Genomic DNA, 20,658 nt, shown 5'->3' on the forward strand with positions numbered 1-20,658 from the left:
ATTTGAGATTCTATATGTTAAGACTATTTTCTTCTTTAAAAGTTTACTCTTGAATTATTTGATGTTTTGTCATGCTACGTATGCTAAGAGGCTTGGTTGGAGTCTTTCGAGATTCTAATTATTGTGTCACGTCTAGGGTCTAACTTAGATTATGAAAAACTTGATATTAGAGCATAAGTTTCAAGAGTCCTAGGGTGTCTAACATGCCACATCAAATAGAGTCTTATTCATGGGTGTGAAGTGCACCACATCTATGAATATGTGGCTATGACGAGTTTAGAAAACTCCACTTCTTTAATCATTCTTATATTGTGCGATAGAGTTGAACTCTTTAGGTTTTCCTTCTAATTCTTGTTCTTTGCGATTATACAATCATGCCTCTACAAAGAGCTCTATTGAAAAAGAATGCTGAAGAGGCGAAACAATCTCGACAAAATGATCATCTAGCTGAGCAAGTCTCTCATGCAGAATTTCGAGCGGCTTTCCAAGTGTATGCCCAAAATATGGTGCCACAAGACAACCGTGAGGTTGTTGCACCCATGAAATCAAATGTGGTGTATAACAGTTACTCGAGTTCATAATTTTATAAGAATGAACCCTCTGAAATTTCATGGTTCATAGGTGGACGAGGATCTACAAGATATCATAGAGGGTATTCATAAGATTGTCGATATCATGAGAGTTAATCTAGTAGAGAAGGCAGGCTTATCCACTTACCAATTAAAGGGTATGACACAAATTTTGTTTGGTCAATGGAAAGGTGGAAGTACAAGGGATGCGGGTTCTTTAGATTAGAAAGATTTCAAAGATGCCTCTCTTGACCGTTTCTTCTTGCTTGAACTAAGGGATGCCAAAGTCCAAGAGTTAATCAATCTCTAGTAAGGTAACATGAGATTTACTCGATTGTCCAAATATGCTCTATTCATGATTACTGACTCTAGAGTTCATATGAGTAAATTTGTTTCAGTTGTTTCAAATTTGGTGGTCAAATTATGTATAACTGCCATGTTGATCAAAGAAATGGATATATCGAGTTTGATGACTCACGCCAAGCAAATTGAGGAGGAAAAGTTAAAGGAAAAGGCTAAAGAGTCCAAGAGGGATCAATGGATAGTGGTGGATACTTTTATTCGAGGTCATGTGGTAATTCTTCTCATAGGTACGGTGGCAATGAAAGGTCTCAGTTTCACCAAAAGTTCTCTGATCTAAATACATCCAATACTTCGGGTAAAAATTTAACAAGGATATGATATTTAACCTCAAACCTCAAGAAGGTGGTTCTAGTGGATCTTCTATCCCCACTTGCCAAAAGTGTGGAAAGAGTCATAAAGAAAAGTGCCTAGCTGGTACTGATGCTTGTTTTGGTTATGGAAAGACGGCCACAAAGTAGCAGATTGCCCTTTGATTTTTGGCAAGGGTAGAGATAGTCGTCAGAATATGTTTAGTGCTTCTACTGATTTCTGTGGTCGAAACCAGAACAAATTCTATGCTCTCTAGTCTTGAAAGGATATAGAAGATTCTCCAAATATGGCCATTGATATATTATGAGTCTTTGAGTTTGATGTTTATGCTTTGTTAGATCCGGGAGCTACTCAATCTTTTGTTACTCCTTATCTTCTCAAGAAATTTGATGTTAGTCTTAAAATATTGTTAGAACCTTTTTCAGTCTATACTTCTGTTGGTGATTCAATTTTGGCTAAACGAGTCTATATAGATTGTTCGGTCTCAGTTTTTTAATAAACCACCCAATTGATCTTGTAGAGCTTGATATGACCGATTTTGATATTATTCTTGACATGGATTGACTTTATGCATATTATCCTTCTATTGATTCTTGAACCCGAGTGGTTAAGTTTCTGTTTTCTAATAAGCCAGTCTTAGAATGGAAGGGTAGTTATTTTGTAAGACCCTGGATGAAAAGTTGAATGAAAATAAAATTTCAAAAGAATTCAACTGACCCCAATTCTACGAGTTGGTCTACGACTCCTAGGGACTTTTACTGATCGTAGAGATGAATTTTGGACATGTGTTCATGGCTGGAAAATTTAGTAAGGCAAGATCGAGGCTAACGAGTGAGTCATGGTGAAACTTCACAAACCTTCAAACTTGCAAGTTTCTCAAACCTTCAAGACTAGTGATTTTGAATACTCGTAAGAAAGACTACAAGTCATAGCCACGAGTCGTAACTAAAGATCAGAGGCCCTTATTTCAGGGTTCCATTAGACCGGTAAGACAAGTCCAATCAACGACTCGTAGAAGTGAAAATGAGTCATACACATGACTCATATAGAAAGTTCAGAGACTTATTTTTCAAGTAATTCTCAGGGCCTGCAGGATGAGTCATTCCTATGACTCGTCACTGCATCTACGATTTGTAGAACCAGACTTTGGGTTGCCCGACTCAAAATTTAATGAGGGGTAATTTGTTTTTTTCCTATATTCTAATAATGTATGTGGACGTTTTCAAGAACTAGATTCATTAAGTATTATGTCCTAAATACTCTTAAACTCTTTTTTCTCCTCATTATTTCCCCAAACAAATTTTAGACTTCTCTCTCAAGATTTCTTAAGAGCTTATCAAGCTTTGGTTAGGTTTCTTCAAGATCAAGCCTTCTTTCTCAAATTCAAGTCCAATTTCAATCAAGGTATGTGTGGATTGATCCATGGGTCCCTTCCACCTATGGAGTCCAAGGTTTACTTATGTGTGGATTGATCCATTGGCCCGTTCCACCTATGGAGTCCAAGGTTTATTTCATAAATCTCATGAAATCTCATTACTTTTAAACTCTAATTTTGATGAATTGTGTTGGGCTATTTCAGTTATATTTTTAATCATTATTAATAATCATTGTAAGCATATTTCTATGTAAATTATATGATTTTAAGTTGAATTGTGAATGCCTATGCATAAAGCTATTTTCTATGATGAATTACATGAAGTATGAGTATGTAGTTCAATGATTTCAAAGTATTCTATGATTTTCAATCAAATTGATTATGTATGTTTTCTTCTAAATTCAAGTATGAATCATGACTACGAATTTCAATTATGATCAAATTATGATATTCATGCAAATTATGAAGACAGGTGACTTAGGACCCTAAGTGGTGACCTAGGAACTTCATGATAAGAATTATGCAAGTATGATTTGTAATGATGAAAGGGCAATTCTCACATTGCAATTATGTAATGAAATGAGCTACTCTATGAATTTCAAACCTCTGATCATGTCTATGATATATGCTCACTATGATTTCTATGTTATGTATGCATTCCGTGGGATTTGACTTAGCACCAAGTGGACTTGAGGTGGGGGCCCTACCAAAAGCCTTAGTAGCAACCTCTTGTCCCTTAAACTACATGCCATCGTAGGTTGCCTTCATATCTTAGCTAGTGGATCCACATATAGCATATGTACATGACCCGCCTAGCGGGGTAGAGTCTACCTTGTCAAGAAGATTCCCCTTTTCTTCATTATATGGGGAGACAACGGGATCCCATGTTATAACTCGCATGATCTTATTGTCGGTTATGGTTCCTATCCCACACATGTATATTCTCATTATGTTATTTTATGATTTTCAACTAAGTCCTTTAAATGCTTTGATCATCATATTGTCCTCACGACTTTACCGATCTTCTTTATTATATACATTCTTGATAATTGTACCTTATGATTTACATTGCATGTCACGCCCACATATTTAGTACATTCAAACGTACTAACACATATTTATTGCCTACATTGTCTTACAATGTAGGTATTGAGGTTGAGGATCATACTCGTACACGTGGTTAGTGGGCCTCCATTCCGGCAAACTTTTGGTGAGTTCTTATCTATCGAGGACTAGATACTAGTTGATTATTATTTTCAAAGATGTCTCATTTTGAGGGTGAGTTAGGAATGTGTCTTAGCCCCGGCCCTTTTTCATTAGTAGAGACAATTGTTGGACAAAACATGTAGAGTTTATGTAGTCGGATTATATTCCTTTTTCATTTTATGTTAGACTCTTCCTTATGCAAGATTTTGCTTTATTTTACCATATGTATGCTTTATGATATGTCTAGAGGCTTGGTTGGATCCCTTTGGGGTTTCGATCGTGGTTTACAACTAAGCCCTTGATTGGGTCATGACAAAGTTGGTATCAGATCACAAGGTTTAAGATGTCCTAGGATGTCCAATATGCTGCGTCAAGTAGAGTGTTAATCATGGATGTGAAGCGTGCCACATCTATGAATAAAAGGCTATAAGACGTTTTAGGAATTATCACTTCTTTTATGATCTATGTCGTGCGATAGAGTATGTTCTAAAACTTCCTTTCCCTAACATTTGTCCTTTGCAATTTTTAGAAAAATGCCTCCAAGAAGACCATCTTTGCCAAGGGGGGAACAATGCTAACGAAGCATAAGATCCTCCATCCCCTCAAGAAATGGCCCTTTGTTGACACCAAAATTTGGTTCTGCGCTAAAAATTAACGTCTTTAGACTTCTTGATCGTTAAAGAGCACAAAATATAATTTTTTACACATTTTTTCCATTTTTAAAAAGAAATTATTTATTAATAATTATCCTTATTTTAGGATTATCATGAATTTATTCTCATTTTTTCCCTTTTAATAATTTATGGATAAACATTCTTACTTTCGTAAATAATAGGATTCTTATCAATTTATTGTCATTTTAAAATTTAATAGTCACACTATTTTTACAGTCATCAATAAATGTATATAACAAAGCACTGTTGTTGACAATCAATTTTGACCCTCCACAACGTAAATTAATAATCGAGCTTCTTTAATTTTAAACAATTTTAAAATAATTATCTTGCAAAAATTTAAAAATATTTTAAAGTTACTTCTACGTAAATTTTAGCATTTTTATAATTTTTGAATGATATATATATTTTATATAATTAATTATATAATTACCTTTTATGGTTATTCGAAAATTATCTCAAAAATATTTTATTTTTAGGTAAATATTTTGTTAAATAGTTTGGCTTAATTAATAGATTTATATTTTCTTATTAACTACTTCAAAATTAAGTTAATTATCTTACTTTGTCATATTAAGAAACTCGTTAATTAATTGATATTAATTCATCTTATTTAATTTTTAGCCGACTTCACTATTGACACTCAATTGATTCGTCTTAATTTTCTGTCTTACATTATTTCTAGAGATAAATTTATTTATTATTTCTTTTTTCTTTTTTCTACACATGCATTTGCTACCGTATTTTCATGACATATATGCAGGTAACCTTTCTTGGGTTCATTATTTCTTATTCAGAAAAAAATTATTTGCTAATTTAGCATCTTATACTATAGTTTTCTGAACTACGCAGACCTGATTCTTATTTTCTACAAGATACGTAGGCAACTCTCATTTGGGTTCGGTCTCATATTTTTTCCAAAAAAAAGAATCAAAGTCTGAACTTAATTGGTACCAACATAGTTATGGGTGTGCATGAGGAAGAAATATTGGTTATGATGGAGATAATAAACTTCATGGTTAACCATAGATTCTTTTGGTACCTCTTAATTGCACATTAATGACACTTGAAAAAATTCTCTTGCATACATCTAATACAAGAACAAAATCAACCTCACTGTTTCATGTGCATTTGTGTGGTGAGCCTTAGATTAATTCATTACATTGCAATGTTGATCTTGAACTTGGCCTAAATATTTATTGAGGCAAAATTATGAGTAATGTTTGATTTGAAAAATGACTGTAGGCCTTTTTTGACCCATTTATGCCTTTCAAAGCCTACCAAATAACATTAATCCTTAGCATGTCCCACTTTGAGCCTAAGCCTTTTCTTTGGACAACCACATTTTAGCCTATATCCTTTCTGAGTGCTTATATGCACAATCTCTCTCTTGTCCTGACCTTTTTCAGCGCACTGAAGATGTGCGAGTTACAAAACAAGATTCAAGGTCCAAAGTTGTCAAATAAAAAAATTTTAAAAAGTCCTTCAAAGTTTAGGATGCAAGAATGACTTCAAAAGAAAAGAAAGTTGAAAATTTCCACAAGTTCAAGCAGACAAAATTGCAACAAAAGAAGAAGAATACTCCAAGCAAGGAAGAGAAACTTTAAAAAATGTTGAGAAGGGAAAAGCTCAGACAAGTTAAGCTTCAAAATAAGTCCAAAAGTACGCAAGAAAGGAACAAAACTGAGGATCAAGCGCTAAAAGCATAAAAATATTGAAAGCACAAATTCAGTGCAATGCTCAAGAAGGAATTAAGTCACTTTTATCTCAAATTACTATCCTACCCTTCCCTAAGCCTACATTACAAGCCAGTAACAAGCCCTACAAGATTTCATTTCAAATGTTCTCACATTAGTGGAGATTTACATGAAGGCCAAGCCTATGGTACCACAATTGCATGCATGAATATCTTTCTAAGCATGAGCATACTTTCCAAAATGTCCTAAAATTAAAATATTCAAATATGTAAAAATTAAGACTTTCTTTGTGGTAAGGCACTTGAAACATGAGGGACAAATATAGTTCAAAATTTTATTTTGAAGCATGAAGAACAAATCGTGTCGACACTTAGGTATGTTTGAGGTACCACTTGAAACTATAAGAATTACTTTGATGTTGATCTCAGTTAGCTGCGAAAAGACGGTGGAATTCTTATACACAATACTAATTGTTGGTACCAACTGAAGTTAATATGTGATTCTGTCTTGTTCACTTTTCAACATTTCTTACAAAAACAAACACAAAAAAAATGAAAAAAAAACTCCTATTTTTCGCCTCTAGATATGAGCATTTTAAATTCAAATACAAGCGCCCACCTTCTAATACGGGTATTTTAATATATTTTATAGGCACCCACCTTGTAACACGAATATTTCATTATATTTTACAGACGCCCACCTTCTAATACAGGTATTTCATTACATTTTATAGGCACCCACCTTCTATTACGGATATTTCATTAATTTTTACAGGCGCCCACCTTCTAATGTGGGTAGTTCAATATATTTTATAGGCATCCACCTTCTAATAAAGGTATTTCATTACATTTTCCAGGCTGCCACATTCTAATATGGGTATTTCATTATATTTTATAAGCACCCATCTTCTAATACGGGTATTTCATTATATTTTACAGGCGTCCACCTTGTAATGCAGGCATTTCAATACATTTTATAGGCACCCATCTTCTAATACGGATATTTCATTACATTTTACAGGCGCTCACCTTCTAATACATGGTATTTCATTATATTTTATAGGCTTCCACCTTCTAATACGTGTATTTCATTACAGTTTAGAGGCGCCTACCATCTAATGCGGGTATTTCAATACATTTTATAGGTACCTACCTTCTAATATGGATATTTCAATACATTCTACAGGTACCCACCTTTTAATACGAGATTATTATTATTATACCTTACTAATACTTACATAATATTTTTAATTGATTTAACTATTTAATTAGTTAATTCACATTTTAGACAATATTAAATAATCTTTTTTCTTTAAAATATTTTTTTCATAATTTATCCTCTCATTGATATTGTAAGTTAAAAATGTTATTTGAGAATACTTTTTTTTCTCTTCTATAAAAGAAATATTTTTCTTTTCACATATTACAAAAGATTTTTTTTGGGTAAAAGAGTTCCTCTTTTTTTTTCATATTAATAAAGGGCAATTCTTTTAATATTGCATAAAAATACCTTTTTTATATACATTCATATCATCTTTCTCATATTTTCATACACATAGTTGACGATAATATACATTACTTATTTGATAAATACTCTTTTATACATATATCTTTATACAATTTTCGTATATATTTCTTTATAAATGTGTGTGTTATACTTACAAATAATAATTTTACCCCCTCCCTTTTTTATAAATTAAGTCTAGTCGGGTACCACTTTTAGTGGATTTTGAAGGATGCCTAACTGTCACAACTCAAATACGGGTGTGATAGCACTCATCTCAACCCACCGAGATAAGTCAGCCTAATACCCAACGGAAAGTAAATGCAGAAGTAATTGAGATAAAACAAGATTTAACTTAGTCAAAAACAGATAAATAATCTCAAAATCCCCCAAGACTGGTTGTCACGTATACAAGCTACTAATACATTACTGAAGTACGAAAGAAAATACAGTCACAATGTCTTTGTCTCTAGAATAGGACTAAAACATAATAAAAGAGTAAGAGGTGTCTGCTAGATGGATGTAATAGCTACCTCAACACTCGAAATGCTAGCCTCGGATGTGGTAGAAAACAGTAGGAGATCAAGCAGATCCGGGCTCACAACCTACACAAGTGTAGAAGCAAGGGGTGAGTACCAAACAACACGGTACTCAACAAATGGATAACTAAAACTAAGCAAAGCTCAATAAATACAAGTATTCCTGTCCTCCCAACCGAACCTCCTTAACAACGACCTGTATAAACCAGCCCAACTCTAGACTTGTACAATAATAACAGTAATACAACCCACGAATACTCATCAATAGTCTCATCAATGAATCATATCAAGTCAAGTTCAGCATATACAGAGCAATAAAGGGGTAAGCACAAATTTACAAATATCAACAAAATGTGATGTAATGCAATGAGATAATGCATGTTTGTCCTATCGGTACACATCCGCTGAATTGCAGTCCAGAACCCATGGGGGACATTTCTGTCCATGTAACTGCCACGGAACATGCGGCCCATCCCCTCAATATATATATCCTACCACAGAGCGTGTGGCCTGACCCCTTTATTTCATAATACCTGCCACGGAGCGTGTGGCCCGACCCCTTTGTTTCATAGTACCTGCCATAGAGCATGTGGCCCAACCCCTTTTGTTTCATATTATTTTTAATCTCAACACAATACGTCAGAACCAATACAATCAATTCATGTTCATATAATTCACGATAATAACATGACAACAATAATAATTTTTCCTATCTCACATCAACATAGTCATTTCACATGTCCAAAATAAATCCATAATCACAACATATCAATTACACCAATACATGTCATTAGATCACTATTTTATACCCCCTATCTCTATTTCTAAGGCCAATCATACAGTTAATAACCCAGTCCAATTCTCATTACTCCCCAGTACACATAACACGAAAATACAAGCATCTACAAGCTTAAACTGAGGTTTATAAATTCATTTGCCTTAATTAATCAAGCAATCACTCTGGAACTTGAGCCTTCCCTTTTTGTTGGGCCTCCAAATCAACGTAATCTAGTCAAATAAATAATCACAATAAGATTTTTGAAACTAACAATACCCTTATTACCATATGTCTAGCCTAGACCCAAAAATTTAAGCAAATCTATAAACACGTTCCTAATCTTGATGCCACTTAACATGTCAACTCCCATATTTTTTGAATTTTAAAACTAAGGTTAAACCTCAATTAAATTAAATAATCATTTTAAAACTTGAGCCTTTTGTAACACTTCCTAACAATCAAAATCTGTTCAAATACATAATCTTCATAAGAATACTAATCCTATGACACACATATTGCTATATTTATTTTCGGATAAAGAATTGGGTCAAAAAGTCATCTTGAGTCGTTGAAGTCAAATCTAAAATTTTCTTTTTGATTATGTTCACTCATGATAAAATAAACTCACATGTTAAATTTTAGCTAAAACGGATCGTTATTAGACCCCCAAAATCAAGATTTTATGTGAAGAACCCTAGGGTCATATTTTCTTATTTCAGCATTATTTTCCCAATAATATAGCCTAAAAATATGTTCATAATCACATAAAAATTTAATGAAAAGGATGGGAATACTTACCTTGACGCTTTGGAATAAAAATCCTTATTTTTCTCTTCTCCTTTATTTTTCTTTTCTCCTTTCTTTTTTTTCCTCCGTATTTGTTTTCCAGTTTCTGCATTTTTTTTCTTGTTTACGCCGCCACTGCACATCTGATGGCTTAATGCCATCAGATTACATATATATATATATATATATATATATATATATATATATTATTACTATTATTACTAGTTTCTTTTATTATTATTTATTTCTTTTTTTTCTTTTCTAAATTAATCATGTACTAAAAAGACAAATCCTACTAACCTATTTTATTAAATATAGGAAAAGTGGTATAAGTATTAAATAAATTAATACTTTATCCCACTAATTAAATTAAATCTCTAAAATTATCCTCAACTAATTAACCGAAGTTACCAAAAGGTCCAAAAATTTTAACTTAGATTTATGAAAAGGGTCTTCTATGAAAGGAGGATCTCTCGTTCTCAAAATGACCTAACACCTTCCCTCTGGATTATTGTAAACCCTTACCTAGAATCTAAACTGGATTTTTTTCGTAGATGAAAACGTGAGTCATACATGTCATACATCAAATAGGTTTCCTTATTTTCCCTAATAATTAGGTGGTGACTCTATACAATAATTAATTCTTTTAGAGTTTATAAGTTGTGCTTTATCTAACTTTGATAAAAATAGGGCTTAAAAGCCTTTGCCCGATTAGTGACACATGCTGAGTTCCAGACCGCTTTACCATGCTATCCCAACTAGTGGCCAACCAAGAGGTTGCGACTCCTCCTACTATTCCTACTCCTACTTCAAGAGTAAGGGATTTTGCACGAATGAACCCTCTCGAGTTTCATGGTTCGAAAGTCAATGAGGACCCCCAAGAGTTTATTGATGAGGTCTATGAAATAGTGAGTATCATGGGGGTGACTTCGGAGGAGAAAGTGGAGTTGGCGGATTACCAACTCAAGGGTGTTGTTCAAGTTTGGTACACTCAATGGAAATTGGAGAGAGTAGACGAAGGTCATATAAAATGAGAAGTCTTCAAACTTACTTTCCTTGATCGCTTCTTCCCTCTTGAGCTAAGGGAATCTAAAATGGTGGAGTTCATTAATCTTTGACAAGGCAATATGGGAATGAGAGACTATACACTCATGTTTACTAAGGTATTCAAGTATGCTCCTTCACTGGTTGTCGATCCATGTGCCCGAATAAGCCAATTCATATTGGGAGTGTCCGACTTGGTTTCTAAGGAATGTTGCACAACTATGCTTGTTAAGGAGATGGACATATCTCAGTTCATGACTTTTGCCGAATAAATTGAAGGAGAAAGCTCAAGAAGAAGAGAATGAGGAATTCTAAAAGGGCCCGATATGAAGGTGGGCTCTCCAATGCTAGGACCAGTGGTGGTAGTAGTGGCTGTTATCAATAAGGCCAAATTTAGGGGAAGAAGTTTGCTAAATATAGGGTGTCATACCTTAAAGTTCAAGGAGGAGGAGGTGTGAATACTAGTAGCCCTTATTTTTCTAAGTGTGCAAAATGTGGAAAAAATCATAGAGGGAAATGTTTGATGAGAACGGGTGCATGCTATGGAAGTGGAAAGATGGGATATAAGCAATCCGAGTGCCCTCATGCTGCCAACAAAGGTGGAGAAAGTCGTCCCCAAGGAGACCAAGTACAACAAGGCGCCTAATCTCAACCTAAGGGTGGCCAATGCAATAACTGATTCTATGCTCTTCATGCTATGCAAGACGTGGATGAGACTCCCGATATGGTCCCGGGTATGTTATGGGTCTTTAACTTTGATGCTTATGCATTGCTTGATCCGGGTTCCAACTTGTTTTTTGTTAATCCTTACCTTGCTATGAGATTTGATGTGTTCCCCAAAGTGTTATTAGAACCTTTTTTGGTTTATACTCCCATTGGTGAGTTGGTATTAGCCAAGAGAGTTTATAGAATTGTCCCATGTCGGTCTTACACAAAGTTATTCCGTGTGATCTTGTCGAACTTTACATGACCTATTTTGACATCATTTTTGGTTTGGATTGGTTACATGCCGCTTATGCATCTATTGATTGTAGAACCCATAGGGTCAAGTTTCAATTTCGTAATAACCTACTCTTGAATGGAAGGGTAATGATTCAGTGGTTAAGGGTCGATTCATCTTATGTCTTAAGGCCCGAAAAATAATTTTCAAAGGGTGCATTTATCATATTATGCGAGTTAGGGATGTTGATTCCGAAACTCCTACTCTTGAGTCGGTCCCTATAGTTAATGAGTTTCCCAATATATTTTTTGATGATTTGCCCGGTGTTCCTCCCTAAAGGAAAATTAACTTTGGCATAGATCTTCTTCCCGATACCCAACCTATTTCTATTCCTCCTTACTATATGACTCCATCGGAACTTAAGGATTTGAAATAGAAATTGAGGGATTTGTTGGATAAGGGCTTTATAAGGCCAAATATTTCCACCACGGGGTGCTCCCAATGTAACAACCCATCATTTGAACATTAGAATTAACTTGTCCTTTTGGAATAAGACTAAGACTTGTTAATACAAAGAAAGGATATTTTATGAGTTATTTTAATTGCACAAAGTTCATATGTTAAGTGTGGAAGTCAAGGAAGTTGCGAAATAAAAGTCGGCAAAAGGCATTGTAAATGCCATTAAGGAATTCTTTGAAATTTTGGGTCAAATGTCTCAGCACTTTTCTCCTAATATACTAGGAGTTAGAATGTACATGACATATCAAATTGAAGCTATACGAGTCTAGTTTCCAAAAAACTAAACCGCTTGTCCATACGACTTTAGGATTGATAGACATTCACGTTTTCGTAAAGTTGCACAAGCAGGCACCTGTAGGTGGGTCCCCCTATCTTTAATTCGGTTTATATTTAGATAAGGCTATCTTCATCAACTTTTTCCATGAGAGATGATAAAAAAAACTCAGAAAAAATAGGATTCAATCTACTAAAGTCTCCATGGGTGTTGATCTTTTCAACTCGGAAGTTTAACGGAAGTTGCTCTACATTGCGAGTTCATCATTTAGGTGTAGTTTTCTTGTTGATTTAAGCTTGTTTGTTGTTAATATAACCTTGTTTTTACAACCCTCCTTCATAATTCCATATTCTAGTATCATTTCTATTGATTTTTGAGCCACATGGTGGTGTTTTTTATATTGTGGCTTTGGGAAGCCCATTTGTCTTAGATAATTTGTATATTATTGTTGTTTATTGATGGTGTTAAGGTTCTGGAGGTAATGGGGGGATTGGTGTGATTCTTATTCAAGTTGTATTGGATAGTTGTTACATGCAATGGTATGGAGAATGCCTAGTTAAGTTACCTCGGGAGCTTGTCACTTCTTCTAGATGTTGTTGGAATTTATTCATTCAATTTATATGCTATTTATTATTTTCATTGGCCTTATTTTATACATTGGACTTGGCTGGTCATGAGTTTAACACAAGCACCTTATCGATTAGTTATGGCTTGTTCTTGCAACCTTATTGATTTTCACATTGTAGCACTATTTGTGGTTGGACAAGCTTTATAGAGACATCTTTTGGGCTTTGGTTGGAAGGTATATTAAGGCTATTTTTTTCTCTTCAAGCATGATCCTAATGGCCTAAGCTTGTCATGGCCTATTTATAGTCGTTATATGACTTGTAGTCTTATCCTATTAAGTTGGCTACCGCCGATGATTAATGTCTATCACCGACACTCTACTTCTCTCCTAGTAGCCTAGAAAATCATGCTATGATTATATTTTGATCAATTATGATTACTTGTTATCGTTGTGATGTTTTATCATCTAGCTGCCACCTATGAGCTTGGTTTGGACTTAGCAGACATTGACACTGCAGGGTTCTTGACCATACATATTGATTGTTATACCGAGCCTATAGGCTAGGTAGACCGAGTCTACGGGCCTGGTAAACTGAGCCTACGGGCCGAGTAGACCGAGCTTATGAGCCGGGTAGACCGTACCTACGGGACGGGCAGGTTGTATCTATGGGGCAGCATATATGTTTTGTACCACAGAGCTTCAGAGTTGCATTGATTCATGTCATATGTACATTCAGACAGTTCAGATTAGATTATCATTGGGATCCAGGTAAGGGGGATAATATGGGTATTTAGCAATTGTTTGTGCTCGTTAGAACTTATAGTGATTGTGTGTTGTTTATACCTACTGGGCTTATTTCTTGCTATGTGTTATATTGTCTTTTTATAGGGAAATAAGGTATTGTACTTGTGTTTCACCCCTGCCTTTTTGTTCAGTACTTATACTTCAGTTTCACCTTTCTATTTTCCTTACTTGCTCGATATATTATTCGAGTAATATTTATGTAATCAAAAAATCCCCCATTTTCTCTTCAAAGTTGAAATCGTTTTCTCTCTCACACATGCAACAAACAGCTACTGATTTACTACATATCTGCGGTATATATATTTTTTCATTCACTGATTTATCCAGAAGCTTAGTTTTTTGAAGCAGACATTTGATTCTACTACATATCTGCTGCATATATATTGTTTCATTAGAGAAACATTTTGTAGGAATTTCTCCTTTCTCTTCTTTTCTTCTCTTCTCTTCTTTACAGGTGTTCCTTGTTGGTGCCTCGAAGGTGTTCGACGAAATTCCTCAACGAAATACTGCTTCATTGAATGCAATCATTTTTGGGTTTTTAGACCAGGAATTTGTTCAACCCAAGATCTGCTATCCACACAACCCAAAGATCATTGTGAACAAAACCTTGACAACCAGGTTTATTTCAACTGGAGTTGGTACCTCCGGTTTCCATATCTTTCCCTCTTTATTCCTTACTCATACAATTGTAGTTATATTTTGCTGACTTTAAACCTTTGAATAATTGGAATAATTTATTAGTTCATACGTATTTTCGTGGCTTTGGATAGTGATGGTAGACTAGGGTCATGTTCTCGCTCAGGGATGGGGATGGGGATGAGGGTTAGGAGGGGTAAGTGGGTTAAAGGAGCGTCTAGACTGAGAGTAGGTTCTTGGAGCATTGGGACATTGACGGGAAAATCCATAGAGCTAGTTAATATTCTAAAGAAGAGGAAGATTAATATAACTTGTATACAAGAGACCAAATGGGTAGGTTCTAAAGCTAAGGAGGTAGATGGGTATAAGCTTTGGTTCTCTGGTAGATCGAAGTATAGGAATGAGGTAGGTATTTTAGTAGACAGTAATTTAAGGGATCAGGTGGTGGAGGTTAGGAGAGTCATTGATAGTATGATGTCGATTAAGGTGGTCGTTGAAGGGACCACATTGAACATTATTAGTGCTTATGCGCCGCAAATAGGCTTAAATGGAGAGGATAAGAGACACTTTTGGGAGGATTTGGATGAGTTAGTAGGAGACATACCGCCTACTGAGAAGATTTTCATGGGAGGGGATTTCAATGGACATATCGGGTCTATTTCGGGAGGGTATGATGATGTGCATAGAGGTTTCAGCTTCGGGGACAGAAATGGAGGAGGAGTCTCACTTTTGGATTTCGCAAGAGACTTTGGGTTGGTGATAACCAATTCGAGTTTCCCAAAATAGGAGGACCACTTGGTAACCTTCCGGAGTGCGGTGTCTAAGAACCAGATAGATTTTCTACTCTTTGGGAAAGAAGATAAAGGTCTGTGCAAAGACTGTAAGGTCATTCCGATTGACAACCTTACGACCCAATATAAGCTCTTGGTTATGGATTTAGGGATCAAGACGATGAGGGCGAAGAGGGTTAGGGATGACCGACCTAGGATTAGATGGGGGACTTTGACCACGACTAGCGCTTTGGAGATGGAAGAGAAATTAAAGGATATGGGGGCTTGGGATAGTAGTGGGGATGCGAACACTATATGGGATAGGATGGCTAGTTATATTAGGGTTGTAGCAAGGAAAGTGTTGGGAGTATCAACTGGTAGCCATAGCCGATATGGAGGGGACTGATGGTGGAATGGAGAACTGCAAGGGAAGATAGAAGTAAAAAAGATAGCGTATGTAAAGCTGATAGAAAGAAAGGATGAGGTGGAGAAGTAGACGAATAGGGAACTTTATAAGATAGAGAGAAAAAAGGCGAAGTCAGCCATTTCGATGACAAAAACGATAGCTTTTCAATGCCTTTATGCTTAACTAAAAGAGAAAGGCAGGGATAGGAAATTATTCAAGCTAGCCAGGGTGCGGGAGCAAAGGGCACGCGATGTGGATCAAGTGAAGTGCATAAAGGACGAGCATGGAAAAGTATTGGTGGATGAGACCCTCATTAAACAGAGATGACAGTCGTACTTCCATAAACTCTTGAACAAAGATGGAGACACAGAGATTGTGTTGGGATATTTGGAACATACAGAGAGGCTTCACGATAGTGAGTGTTGTAGGAGTATTTTGGTCGAAGAGGTTAAGGGTGTTGTGCGTAGGATGCGTTGGGGAAGAGCGACCGACTTGATGAGATTCCTGGTGAGTTTTGGAAGAATGCAAGCTCAGTAGGTTTGGAGTGGCTGACTAGGTTATTTAATGTCATCTTTAGGATAGCAACAATGCCCGAAGAATGGAGGTCAAGCGTAATGATCCCTCTATACAAAAACAAGAAGGATATTTAGAGCTGTAACAACTATAGAGGTATTAAGCTTCTAAGTCATACTATGAAAGTGTGGGAAATAGTGGTGGAGATGAGGGTTAGAAAAGACGTGTCTATTTCAGAGAACTAATTTGAATTTATGCCGGGATGCTCAGCTACAGAAGCTATCCATCTTATGAGGAGACTGGTGGAGCAGTATAGGGAGAGAAAGAGGGACTTGCATATGATATTCATCGATCTAGAAAAGGCTTATGATAAAGGTCCACGAGAGATACTATAGAGATGTTAGAGGCTAAAGGTGTACCTGTTGCGTACATTAGAGTGATCAAGGATATGTATGAGGGTGCCAAAACCAGGGTAAGGACAGTAGGAGGGGACTCAGAGCACTTTCTAGTTGTTATGGAATTGCATCAAGGATCAGCCCTTAGTCCATTTTTATTTGCCTTGGTGATGGATGGATTGACGCGACAAATTCAAGGTGAGGTGCCGTGGTGTATGCTTTTTTGCTGATGACATAGTCCTGATCGATGAGACTCATAGCGGAGTTAACGCTAAGTTGGAGGATTGGAGACACACCCTGGAGTCTAAAGGGTTTAAGCTGAGTAGGACCAAGATAGAGTACTTAGAGTACAAGTTCAGTTAGACACCTCAGGAGGTTGACGCGGAAGTTAGGCTCGGTGACCAGGCCATCCAAAAGAAAAGTAGTTTTAAGTATCTTAGGTCTGTTATGCAAGGCACTGGGGAAATTAACGACGATGTCACACATCGTATTGGGACAGGGTGGATAAAATGGAGTCTCGCTTCTGGTGTGCTCTGTGATAAGAAAGTGCCACCACAACTTAAGGGCAAGTTCTACAAAGTGGTTGTTAGACCGGCTATGTTATATGGGGTGGAGTGTTGGCCAATTAAGGTCTTCACATTTAAAAGATGAAAGTAGTCGAGATGAGAATATTGAGATGGATATGTGGGCATACCAGGAGCGACAGGATTAGAAATGAGGTTATTTGGGACAAGGTAGGAGTGGCCTCGGTAGAAGACAAGATGCGAGAAATGCTGCTGAGATGGTTTGGGCATGTAAAAAGGAGAGATATAGATGCCCCAGTGAGGAGATGTGAGAGGTTGACCATTGATGGTTTCAAAAGAGGTAGGGGTAGGCTGAAGAAAAATTGAGGAGATGTGATTAGACAGGACATGGCACAATTTCAGCTTACCGAGGATATGACCTTAGATAGGAATATGTGGAGGACCCATATTAGGGTAGATGGCTAGTACACAGTCTCGTTTTTCTACCATATTAGTAGGCGCATTAGCGCACTTTAATTTCCTTTATGGAGGACGCAGATTAGGATGAAAGGCTAGGTGACTCATTCTTTACACCATAGTAGTTGTAGTTCTGCTTATTGCCCATTGTTTATTGCCATTTAATTTCTTCATTGTATTATTGTTTATAGTTGTGGCGCCATTGTACCTTTATTATCTTATTTATTTACTTATACTAGTTAATGCCTCTTTCTTTTCATACCATTCTACCATGACTTTCTCACTTTTGTTATTCCTTGTTTTTATCTTGTTTTCATCTTGTTTGTCCTTATCTGACCTCTTATCTTGTTTTCTTCTCTTGAAGCCGAGGGTCTTTTGGAAACATCCGCCCTACCTTTCAAGGTGGAGGTTAGGTCTGCGTACACTCTACCCTTCCCAGACCCCACATTGTGGGATTATACTAGGTTTGTTATTATTGTTATTGTTACTCGATACATCATTCAGTACTAATGACCCTTGCCCGAGGCATTGCATTCATACCTACATGTTTTGAGTGATGATTAGACAGACCTACTGAGTATCATTGCTAAGCTTCAGTGGATTGGTTGTGTCACGACCCAACCCCGTAGGCCATAACGGGTGCTCAAACTGGGCACTCGCATATATCCCTGCTATCTGTAAGTAAATCTGTCCCCTGTTTAAGTTACAGCACATCCACAGGCAGGATAACATATAAGCCAGCGAGGCTTATCATAGGCACCACTGTACATACATACATATACAACCCATACACAACCCATATACATATCCACAGACCTCTAAGAGTAAGAACAGTAACATAAGGCAGGACAGGGCCTCCGCCGTTCCTGTGAACAAATAAATATATACATCGAGGGTTAATACCAAAACTAGACTCTATCATAATGAAGCGCTTTTGAACTGTTGAATAGAACTCCTATGCTGACGGATCCCCAAAGTGTGTATCTGTACCTGCGGGCATGAACACAACCCCCCCAAGAAAGGGGGGTTCAGTACGACATATGTACTGAATATGTAAAACATAGACATCATAAGAAAGTTATAATTGGCATAGGGATGTAGGGGGAAAGTATAACATTTAACCATTTACCATACTCACATAGTATAAAAGAAGGTCATACATATTACCATCATGTATTGTGCCCGACCTATTTTGGGGACTCGGTGTACCATTTACATCATTCTTTCATCATATGAACTTATATCTTATTAGCGTTGTGAAACGTATAACCCGATCTATGTATATAGTAAGTACATGCCGAGGAACGTACATTCCGATCCATATATCATATAATAATACCGAGGAATGACGGCCCGATTCACATATCATATAGTAATGCCGAGGAACGTTTGTTCCGATCCACGTATCATATAGTAATGCTGAGGAACGTTTGGTCCAATCCATATATCATATAGTAATACCGAGGAACATTCGATTCGATACATATATCATATACTAATAATTATATTATAGCCGGCCTAGGACTCGGTGAAAGATGTATTACAGTATACACGAATCAAGTAGTGAGTAACCATATACAATCTAAATCATTATCAGAGACTCAATAATGTAAGAAGATTAAGCTATCGTCCGAGGACCAGAATAGTAGTATAGCCATCTCGAGTGCCTTCTAAATGCCATTGAGGCCTATATCACTTAGGATCTTGGGGACCCTAGATGTGTACTAAAGTAATACTAACAGTTCATAGAATCAGGGATATCCGTCATCACATAGTCCTTAGGACTAGGAGCTTATGCATCCAGTACTTCTCAACCTATGGAGTTCAAGGAAAGTAGTTCAACTTACTACAAGAGTTTGACATTCTGAAGTGAATAAGAAATACAGATTACATTTAGGACTTAAAAGGAGAGTTACCCAGAGCTCGTATCATATTTTACTTATAATTAGGAAATGCCAAAGGAAGAGAAAGAATAAGCTTTACCTAGTCTCTACTTTTCCTCAAGGAGTCATCATTACATATATCGTACCCAGCCTGTCATGGACTCGGTATCATAACCTTATTATTGCATTACCTTACCATCATAGCACCACACTTATGTTAAAGACATATTAAGAGGAAAGAAGGGTAGCTCTACGTACTTAGGCCAAAATATGCCAAGAGAAAAGAGATAACTTCACATACTTACTACTCTCCATCATATAGAAGCCTTGAGAGGCAATAACTCAACTAGTATAGAAATTCTACCATCGAGAAGTAAATAAGACTTATGAGTCATACTTGGGGTTATATGAATGGAATTATCCCCATATTTTATATATCAATCACTTAAGGCTAAGAAATGCCAAAACAAAAGAAGGATAGCTTCATATACTTATGCCAAAGACATGCCAAGAGAAAGCTTCACATACCTTTTTCGGGATTAGTTAAAATCTGGCTTGCCTTGATACCTCCTTAACCTATTTGACATGAAATTAATACTAAGATTAATAGAATTTCACTTTCCAATATCCCACTCTACAACCAAGTACTAATATGAGTCATTTCCTTATCCATTACCCTCGACTAGTTTGTTACTAGTTCCGATGCTACCGAAAATCGGGCAGCATTTTCCCTGTAACTTCAATATCCCCGAGGTTTGAACTCGGACACAGTGTCAACAACCATACCAAAAACAAAAACCAGCATCATATATACAAGTAAATCACCTCAACATTACACAATACAACTCCAAACAACTAGCTCAAAACTACAATATAAAAATAGAGTTTTTAATCTTTATTTCACAAAATCCTTAACCATACCAAATGGAGGGTCGTGTGGATGAAACTAGAAGAACCCAAACCCTTTATAAAATACTTTAAATCCCTGCAACACATAACCCAACCAGCTGCATCTGCAATACCACAACGACAACCCACTACTCGACTTCGATTTAGCTATAACCACTTCAATTTAGTTTGTTTCTAACGTCAAGCATCCTTATGCAATTTTTCCACTTCCAACCTTA

The 20,658-nt window shown here is 36.3% G+C and overlaps 1 pseudogene across 1 annotated transcript in view; it reads left to right on the forward strand.

Annotated features, from left to right (window-relative positions):
- The first annotated feature begins 374 nt into the window (after positions 1 to 374).
- Positions 375 to 20,658, forward strand: part of LOC129894656 (60S ribosomal protein L8-like) — a 33,649-nt pseudogene continuing 13,365 nt past the window's right edge. The window contains exons 1-3 of the transcript XR_008767696.1: positions 375 to 527; positions 622 to 781; positions 968 to 1,143. The product of XR_008767696.1 is annotated as a 60S ribosomal protein L8-like (transcript). The remainder of the gene's footprint in view (positions 528 to 621; positions 782 to 967; positions 1,144 to 20,658) is intronic.

This window comes from Solanum dulcamara, chromosome 7, assembly GCF_947179165.1.
Source record: "Solanum dulcamara chromosome 7, daSolDulc1.2, whole genome shotgun sequence".
In the NCBI taxonomy this organism is placed as follows: domain Eukaryota; kingdom Viridiplantae; phylum Streptophyta; class Magnoliopsida; order Solanales; family Solanaceae; genus Solanum; species Solanum dulcamara.